Genomic DNA, 10047 nt, shown 5'->3' with positions numbered 1-10047 from the left:
TTCTTTTATTTCTCTTTTCAAGTGCTATTGTTCTTCAAGCTTCAAGGTTGGCCTTTGTTCCAAATTTGCTGCATGCTTTTGGTGCCGTCGGCTTCTCTCTTCTTCCACTAATGCTAGTAGCTACTCTACAGCATCTCGGATTTTTTCATTTTCTTTTTGCAAATCCTTATACAACGCCACCAGCTCATCAAAATTGCATTGTAGGCTCATGAGGATGTGTGTTTCCGTCACAAGTTTTGCTTGCCATCTCTCATCTTCTCCTCCTGTGGCCTCGAGCTTCGCTTTTAGCTCCTTGATCTCTCTTTGATAGATGGCCACTTGATGGGTTCTCTCTAACTGAGATTCTGCCATCATCTCCCTTTTGCCATCGAGCTCAGCACGGCTATCTTCTTATCTTCCTTTGCCTGTTCGAGCTATGATAGGAGTTCCTGCACATAGGCATCATAGGTTATGGACAACGGAAGTGCAGAGGGACCAATGGTTGTAGATGCCTCTATCTTCAGCAGTTTGAGGTCCTGTCTGAATTCCGCATCTGCAGGCAGAGCTGCCTGGCTTCTTGTGCCCATCACAAGGGTTCCTGCACTCGCACCTTCAGTTGCCTCTTTATTGACCAAGAACTGCACCCAAGACACAAGATTTCTAGCATCTACCGTGATGGAGGAGTCTTGGGTGGGTGCAGTGGTGACTGGGGTGGCGAATAGTAGGACAGGTGGGATAGGGTGGATCAAACCCTTGCCCTCTTCCTTGGTCACTAGGGATAGCAGACTTTTGGGTGTCTTGGAGCTAGTGCTTGGACCTTCGTGTCAGGGTGAGCTCATGGCCACCAACTCTTCTTGTCTTGAAAGTTGCTCCACTGAGAGGTGGATAGCAAGAGCTATGTCGTCTTGCTCCTTCTTCTTAAGCTCTGCCTCTTCCTCCTCTTTCTCTCTTCCTCTGCTCTTTTGGATTCCTCCTTTATTCTCTTTGTCTCGCCCCTTTCTTCTTTCCTTCGTCGTGCTTTTGTGCTTTTGGACTCACTTTGTGCTCCTTGTAGGCATGTCTTCTCCTTCTTCCCCCTCTCTCCCTGGGCCTTCTTTTACAAAGTCTCTTTCTTTGACTTATTGGTCCTCAGATTGTGCTTCTTGCTCTCCTTTGTCCTCACTCACGGTCCTTTCACCGGACTGCTCCTATCCTTGGTGAGGAGGGGACCTGTCCAGCATCCCATCGACTGCCTTGTCGTCTTGTGCTTTCCCTAGTGCTTCTCTTATGATGGTTGTCAAGATTCCTCTGAAGCCAATGGTGGAGGCCTTTGAGGATGACAATTTCTAAGCTTTGGAGGTTGGGAACTCTCCCCTCGTAGATCTTCCGCCAGTGGCTAATGCTTTTGTCGATGTCTCTATCGTCTTCCTCACACAAAGCCATTGAGGTTTACCTCGTCAAAGGACCAGGCAGCAATGCTCTCCATCATTGGTACATTGATTCTATTCATCAAAGCATTATACTGTTGACCAAAGAATAAAGCATGCACCATTTTGGCCTAGATTTGAACCTCGGGATTGGGGATGTTGGCTAAGTTGATGTTGTCATTGGTGTGGACAATCACTTTGTCCATCCCCATCATGTCATGCACATCTCATTTTGGTCGTTTTTCCACTTTATTTGGTAGGCCCGGTGCTTTATGTACCAGCTTAGGGCTCAACTCGATTTCTACTTGGTGGGCTTCCTTTTCTAGATGCATCGTGACAATGCCTTGGTTTTTGTTGAAGGTTCAAAGGAACTCGTCACACTTCTCATAGCCGATGGCTTGGCCCACCTTCTCCACATACTTCTATAGCTTGCACTGCTTACCGATTGCGTGATGGTGGGCTCCTCCAACTAGGCCTTCTAAATTCAGGATATGCCGGAATCTGAATTGATTGTAAGCCCTTGTTTCCAATGAGAGGCCGTACTTTGCCTGCTCCTCCTCTGAGAGTGGAAGTTTGTTGCTTTTCTCTTGACTTGCCATTATGGGGGTACCTGTTATGATAAGCAGGAATTGATTATGCTTTCTTAGGAAGAATAACATGTTAAAATACAAAAATAGCATTTTTTCATTCAAGCAGTCCATTCATTCCAAAACTTTACAACTTTTTCCTCATGCACGAGTTGCCTTTTATTCACTCTCTTTCGCTCTTGGACATTGATGGATGGTTTATCTGTGTGTTTCATTCACCTTACATGTTTACATGTTTGAATTCACCTTGCCCTAGAATCCTTTCTAGCATTAATTGAGAGGTCAAGCGCATTTACCATTGGCTTGTGGCATTTCATTTTCGCATGAGCTAATCATAGAAGTTCAGATTATATTCTAGATTGGCATAGCGGTCCGTATCAAAAGGATGGATGCCCACTTAAGTGATGTAGGTGAGAACATCTATGAGAAAATCAAGGGAGTCGACCTTGCTAGCAATGTGTAACTCTTCCTCAGTCAGAATTCGATCTAAGTATGGATGGGTCATGATGTGCTCTTCCAGGAGTTGGTTATGGATGGTGGTTAACACCCTATAGGAAGTTGAAGCTACATAAATGGGATCATACTCAGAGGTCTTAATGGCACGTCATTGCCTAGGATTGGTCATGATTTGGTAGTGTTCTTGTTCCCATTAGAGTCTGAGAGCATACCACTTGCATAAGAAGGATGAGTCATTTGTATTCCTCCCACATGCATGTTCCAATTTGTATTCCTCCCAGGTGCATGTCATGGAGCAGACCTCTGACACTAAGGGTGGATCAAGCAAACCTAGGTCCAAGCGCTCATAGCTTTTAGCAAGTAGGGTGAATGTGGCATCCAAGTGCTTAATGTAGGTAATCAGGTTGTCTCCTATGTTTTCAGGTAGGTCTTTAGTCAACATGAGGATCGATCGTCATTCGTAGGATGGTTTAAGACTTGTTGGTGGGTAGGGTTTGACTGAACTAGATAATTTGGCAGCTAATGGTTGCGTCTTTGGTTGCTCTTGAGAGTGTGGTTGGGCTTCTTGTGTGATGGGCTTGGTTAGAGTTGGAAATGTTGCGTTATTAGATGCTAGTAGTGAGGTTGTAAGGGCACTAGTAGAATTAGGATGAGGCAGTGTGCGAATAGCACATAGGCTTGTTTAGTCTCCGCCATTTCTGCGTTTGAGGCTCTGTGGGTTTTGTAGTTTGAGTCATTTGTGGCATTGGTGCCTCATCTGTTTGGTGGCTTCGTGTGGTTAGGTTTGGGGGCGGTGGTAGAGTAGGATCCTTGGCCATCTTAGCTTTAGGTACCCAAATCCAGGTGTTACCCTCGTAGTAGCATTGCACTTCCAATAAGGTTTTGGGGACCCATCGTGGCTTGACTGCTCGTCTTCGCTTGTATCGCCTATTCTAAGGCCTCCTAGATCTTGGGTGTGATTCTTTTGCATTGGGATGTCGTGTGTGCCTACTTGTAGGAGATGGGCCTTTGTGCTTAGGCATCTAGTTGAGTTGTGGTTCTTAGGCCTTGGCTCTGATTTCTGTAGTTTGTTGGGATTGAGGTTTGACGAGTTGTGACAAGTTGTGATCTCCCTTCTTAGGCTCAGTAGTGGGTAACTCTATCGATGGCTTAGTAGGCTGTGATGGAGCTAAGTTGCTCTTGTTGAAAGCCATTACTATCCTAACATTGCCAATGAATGTGCTGCGAGTCATTGTTGACCTTGTAGTGTGCTTGTTTCTTGAACACCCATCCCAGCAGCGATTCCTTATACGGGCAGTCTTAGTATTAGGCATCACATAGAAGATCACAGGTAGGCTTTCAATGTTAATAGAGACCATTATTTTGCTTTTTCCTAGTAGTGAGTAGGACCATCCTCCAAATGAATTGAGCTTAGTGTTGATAGGCTACAATTGGCGTTGGCCAATGAGAGTCCAATGATCGTGCGTAAGGATGTTACAATCAGCTCCCTTATCAATGAGTGCATCAAAGACGTGCGCCTTATGGTCAGTCCACTGATAAGTGTAGGTAGGTGGGTGCCATCACTTCCTCATCTTCATCTTTAATTTATGTGATGGTGACTGTTAACCGTCAAACGAACAAGATGGAAAATCTAAAGTAGAAGACAAAGGCCAAGGCAAAAGTGAAACGAAAGATGAAGGCGTGCCAAGAAAAATATGGAAGCACAAGAAGTGCAGGAAAGTCCTAAATAAAGAAAAAATGCGCACAAGAAAAAGTTCAAGTCAATACTTTTGTAAAAGAGCACAAGCGCATCATGGTTTAATTTAAAGAGCGTCGGGCTCTCACCCGTGCAATTTGTAAAGGTAGATAGGCGGTAGGAAGGAAGCTAGGAAGATAAAAGGACAATGGGAAAAAGGGCCTAGGCCACTGCCGGCCATGTAAAAAAGGGGATGAGGGGATGACCGCCCAAAAGGGATTTAGGGTTTTGTATATAAAGTTGAAAAGTGAATGAGAAGCTCATTCTTGTGTGGCCAAAAGCGACTCTCTTCTTCTTCTTCTTCTTCTTGCTCGCTTGAGCTTGTGCTTGAGAGAGGGAGTGTAAGAGTGTGAGGGAGTGAGTGTGTGAGGGTGAGGGACCGAGGAGGAGAAGCTCTCCGTCTTCTCCTCTCTTCTTCTCTTCTCTTCTCTTCTCTTCTCTTACTCGCGGCAATGGAGCTTGGAGCTTGGAGCTTGAGGATGGAGCATGCTTGAAGCTTGCACTTGGATTGTGGAGCTACCAGAGTATGCGGGAGAGGAGGTAACTCGATCGGCATGGAGGTAAGCTCACTACACCCGTAGATATGGATGGTGCATCGGCTATGTGAGAGGTAGCCATTAGTGCTCGGCTTGGAACGCTTGAAGCAATAAGCGGTTCGTGGGTCTTGGCATTGAGCAAAAGCTCCCACATTTTGGTTCCGTTGTTGCCGGGACCAACGGATTCAAACCTTGAGCGCTTGCGCGCTTTGAATCTAACATTGAAGTAGGGTTTTCCCTGAACCGATGCTTGAGGTAGATAGGTAGGAAGCGAGGAAGTTTGAAGAGCTCCTAAGCAAGTAGGTTTTTGTTGTTTTGGACTTGGGAAAGCATGATGGAGTAGTGTAGGTATTTCCCTTATGATTTTTTCTTGCATTTAGAAAGGATAGGAGCAAAACATTGGAGCAAACAATAGGGTTTTCTGTTGCTATATAACATGCTGAAACAGAAAAAAGAAGGGCAAAAAATGAAAATTTGAGTTAAATGTTGGTGAAGGGAGAAAGACTAAGGTGAGTGTAGGCCTGGGAAGGGTGATAAGGGGCCAAGAGTGGCAAGAAAGGCCACATTTTGCATTGCAGGGTTTCAAGAGAGCAGGAGAGAGGGAGGGAGCTTCATCGCATGGACCTGCTTCGATCTAGTCATCTAGGAGTTATTTACCCAGCCCAGGTAATTCAACACCTTCCCCTACATGAGTAGCTTGGATCTAGAGGTGCTCAGCAGGTATGAAGCCCTTGATCGCTCAATGCGAAGAATTCTTTGAAGTTTGGCAAAAATCGTGTCGCGCTCGACCTGTCCGAGTGACGGCGATTCTGGGCCGAGTCCCAGAATTGGCCCTCGGACCAATCAACCATTTGGCCCACTACACTCGGACACCTTTCACTCGGCTCGTTCGAGTGAAGCATTCGGACCAACTTGATATTCGGCCCTTGGTCCTGTCGACTCGGCCCAACCCCACTCGGACGAGTTGACATTTGGCCCGGTCGAATTCACCACTCGGCCCACTTATGAAATAGGTTGTGTGGATCCAAGTATTGTGGTTCCTATGGTCATTTTTACGATTCCACATGTGCCTTGGAATCTCAAGCCTATTCCTATTCCAAGGGCGCATTTGCCCAAATTATTGGAACTTCTAAATGAGAATATCAAAATGAATATTTTAGAACCTTCTTCAGCACCTTACTCAAACCGATGGTTTACCATGCCCAAGAAAAATGGATCTTTACAATTCATTCAAGATCTACATCCAAGAAAACGTTAACTGCATCTCAAGCTGCTCAATTGTTTTTGAAAACTCTTTTCACTAACCATGGTTTGCCAACCTCGAGGTGGAGGGCATGCAACCCTCATTACCGCCATAGGAAGCCCTGACCAACATCTTTGAAGGTGTAGATGAGGCAACGTCCCTTTCTATACACCTTTCCCCTTTCTGGTATATCCTTCTGGGGATGAGCCCTACTCCAATCCACGACAACCAATCTACACAGCTTAGTATAAGCCAAGATCTACTATAGCTGGTATACGCTCCGCCGTTGAAGCAGGACAAATATCATCACTGGGGCCGTCCCTTTATAGTAAACACTGCATGCCTCACCTCACCCCCCCATCATATGCGCTGGATAACCCAGTGAATAATCCCTTCCATGCAAATAGTTTAATCCTGCCTCTTAGGGCCTAATCCTTGCTTCACATTTTGCAAGTCCCCCTACGATAGCTGACATGGAGCACCCAGTGCAGTTGGCTTGCAAGGAAGCTATCAGCCATTGGAGGGAGCATGCAGCACAAGCTCCTCCACTGAAATGCTACGTACCTACCCTTAAAAGATATGCAAAGAAACGAGGCCCCAAGCGACATCACCCCGGACTTAGGCCAAAAACTCCCCAGACCAGGGGAACAAAAGCTCAAGGGAATGCCCGGGGAGTGGCAACCCCAGCCATGCAGGCCCTCCCCAGAAGCTTGGGCCCTAGGTTCTCGAAAGAGAAGAGGGCAGCTCGAGACAAGCAGGAATTTGATGCATTGTTCAAAAGCATTCTGGAAACAGTTGCAGCCAGGGACTACACCATTAAGGTCCCGGCCGACATCTTCCCCGCCCAGCCTCATAGGAGCCCCTCACCAGTATAGCCTCAGTCGCCCGACCACCCGAACTCGCCCCGCCTCATACACATAGAGTAGCCCATGTTGTATAAAAGGCTTATCAAATGCTACCTAGCTATGATTTTTTGTCTCTAAATGGTTAAGTGCTAACAGGTTCCCCAATTGTACAAACTTTTCATATCTGCGTTTAATATATTTCACGTCTTTAGCAAAAGAAAAAGAAAATCAAGCACAAGTGATAAGTATCTAAGTCAACACCATGGAATTCAGATAAGTGATGTCTCCTTGCATTGCATTGGTTTATTATAGTTGCGACATATGCTGTGCATGTACTCTCATGAAGTGACAAGTGGATGCAGGATGACGCAGGTCATTGTGTGAAAGTGTTCAATACCCAAGACCGCAAGATCGCCAACCCCACAAAGAGCTGCGACAAAGCCACGCTACCGAAAGCGAAATCACCCTTTCCGACTGCCCACATCGCATGACCCAAAGCATAGTCATTGGCTACGCTCTCTTTCTGAGTCAAGCTCTACATTTGGCTTACAACAATTGTTACCTCAATTGTACCGACATCACGTGTCGCAAAGAGGTTTGCAAAATCTCAACTGTATCTCCCCATCTCAACAACTGTTTCTCTAACAACGAGGCTAAGGCACAATCATCGCTGTAATATCCATTTCCTGAGCCTTCGAAGCTCGACATTTCCTAACCCATTGAAAGGCTGATAGCCTCAACATATTGCAATGCTTGTACTTAGGTAAGTTCCAAAAAAAAAAAAGAGAGAGAGAACAAGAAAAAGAAAAGAAAAAGGAAAGAAAAAGAAAAAGAAAAGGAAAAGAACAACGAAAAGAAAAGAGACGAAAAGATAAGAAGCACCCACAATCACGGCACAACACCTAGGGGTCCTCAAATCAGGTACGTCCAGTGACCTTAGTCGGCTGGCTCCGTACCTAGTCCCCTAGCCCTTTAGCATCACCCACAATTGTTCAAGGCACATCAAGGACATGACATACCTAGGGAGCTTGTCTCGCCTATGGTTAGACCTATCACCCTGACCCATTTGTACGATTCCTTTTTTTGTACTCTGCCTTAATACCGTTGTAATCCATCATGGTAAATCACGCACAAACAGCCATGGAAAGTACATCGTACTCGTCAAGCAATACAAGTAGCTACCAGCTACTGTAAGTGCGGTGTCTTTGTGTTCAATTATGCTACGTTGTGCAGTCACAATGCAAAAGATGCCTCATACACCTTCACGTGTACTTCTTCTCAACATGGACAACTTTGCTTCATCCACACGTTGTTACGAGAAACCAGCACGCAGTCTTCTAACTACATAATATCTAAGTATGCACGAGCACTCACATAATATCTGCACCGAAATATATACACAGGTTGGGTCCTCAAGTGCAGGACAATACTCTCAGCTTGCTTAGAGTTCGACTTGTCTCCCAACCTAATTGAACTACGTCTTGTGCACGATCAAGAAGACTAGCACTACCCCTAGGGAGAGACCACATATGAGAGGTTTTCAATTGTAGGTATTGAAGACTCTAACGAAAGTGTTGTTTGCTCTTCATCGACACTCAACTCTGAATCCTTATCCTTTATCATCCTGCAAGCCCACCAAGAATCGTCATGTGCAGAACCCCCAACAAACCGCTACTTGTGCTGGCCATCAATGCAATCCCCACAAAGAACATCCCTACCACCAACTCCAACAACCCTACCACTAGCCACCTAGGCCACCAACGTGCCCCCAACGACCTTCCTCCACACCACCACCAACACTCCTCCACGGCAACCATCGATGTCCCTTCCACCCACGTCTTCAGTGCATGCCAAAGCCTGCTACCTATGACGGTGAGTGCCATGGAACTGGCACTCATCTAAAAGGGGGATAATGTTAACCATCAGACGAACAAGGTGGAAAATCTAGAAAATCTAAAATAGAAGACAAAGGCCAAGGCAAAAGTGAAACGAAAGACGAAGGCATGCCAAGAAAAATATGGAAGTATAAGAAGTGTAAGAAAGTCCTTAATAAAGGAAAAATGCGCACCAGAAAAAGCACACGTCAATACTTTTATATAAGAGTGCAAGCGCATCATGGTTTAATTTAAAGAGCTTCGGGCTCTCACTCATGCAATTTGTAAAGGTAGATGGGTGGTAGGAAGGAAGCTAGGAAGATAAAAGGACAATGGAAAAAAGGGCCTAGACCACGGCCGGCCATGTAAAAAAGGGAATGAGGGGATGACCGCCCAAAAGGGATTTAGGGTTTTGTATATGAAGTTGAAAAGTGAATGAGAAGCTCATTCTTGTGTGGCCAAAAGTGGCTCTCCTCCTCCTCCTCCTCTTCTTCTTCTTCTTGCTCGCTTGAGCTTGTGCTTGAGAGAGGGAGTGTGAGAGTGTGAGGGAGTAAGTGTGTGAGGGTGAGGGACCGAGAAGGAGAAGCTCTCCATCTTCTCCTCTCTTCTTCTCTTCTCTTCTCTTCTCTTGTCTTGCTCGCGGCAATGGAGCTTGGAGATTGGAGCTTGAGGATGGAGCATGCTTGAAGCTTGCACTTGGATCATGGAGCTACTGGAGTGCACGGGAGAGGAGGTAACTCGATCGGCATGGAGGCAAGCTCACTACACCCGTAGATATGGATGGCGCGTCAGCTATGTGAGAGGTAGCCATTAGTACTCGGCTTGGAACGCGTGAAGCAATAAGTGGTCCGTGGGTCTTGGCGGTTGAGCATTGTGCATCCAGGGCCGGCCTAATAGAATGTTATGCATGGTTCACTCCCTTCATGACTATAAAGTCAACAGAGAATTAGTTTTCTGCAATCTTCAAGGGCTAATTCTTTAACACTCCAAATGGCTGCACTTTCATTCCATTGGCTAGGGTGACATTGAACTTAGCATTCTCAACAAGCGGGTTACCCTAGTCTTGTGCATGGTAGCTCGGCACACTAACTCCTGCTCTCGTATCCACAATTCCCCTCCTTGTGGTGTCTCCTAGAGCTAGGACTAGTAAGACTGTATGCATTGAACCTAGCATTCTCAACAGACGGGTTACCCTAGTCTTGTGCATGGTAGCTCGGCACACTAACTCTTGCTCTCGTATCCACAATTCCCCTCCTTGTGGTGTCTCCTAAGCTAGGACAAGTAAGACTATATGCATTTCAGTGCCTTTTCAAAAAGCATTACCATGTAAGGACTTTGGCACTGAGTGCACCGTCAAGTTAGGTATCTCAGTTACCACATCATGAT

The sequence above is a fragment of the Lygodium microphyllum genome, chromosome 28 (assembly GCF_053477565.2).
Source record: "Lygodium microphyllum isolate KBCC chromosome 28, Lygodium_microphyllum_v1.1.10, whole genome shotgun sequence".
Lineage (NCBI taxonomy): Eukaryota > Viridiplantae > Streptophyta > Polypodiopsida > Schizaeales > Lygodiaceae > Lygodium > Lygodium microphyllum.
This window is presented reverse-complemented; position numbering follows the sequence as displayed.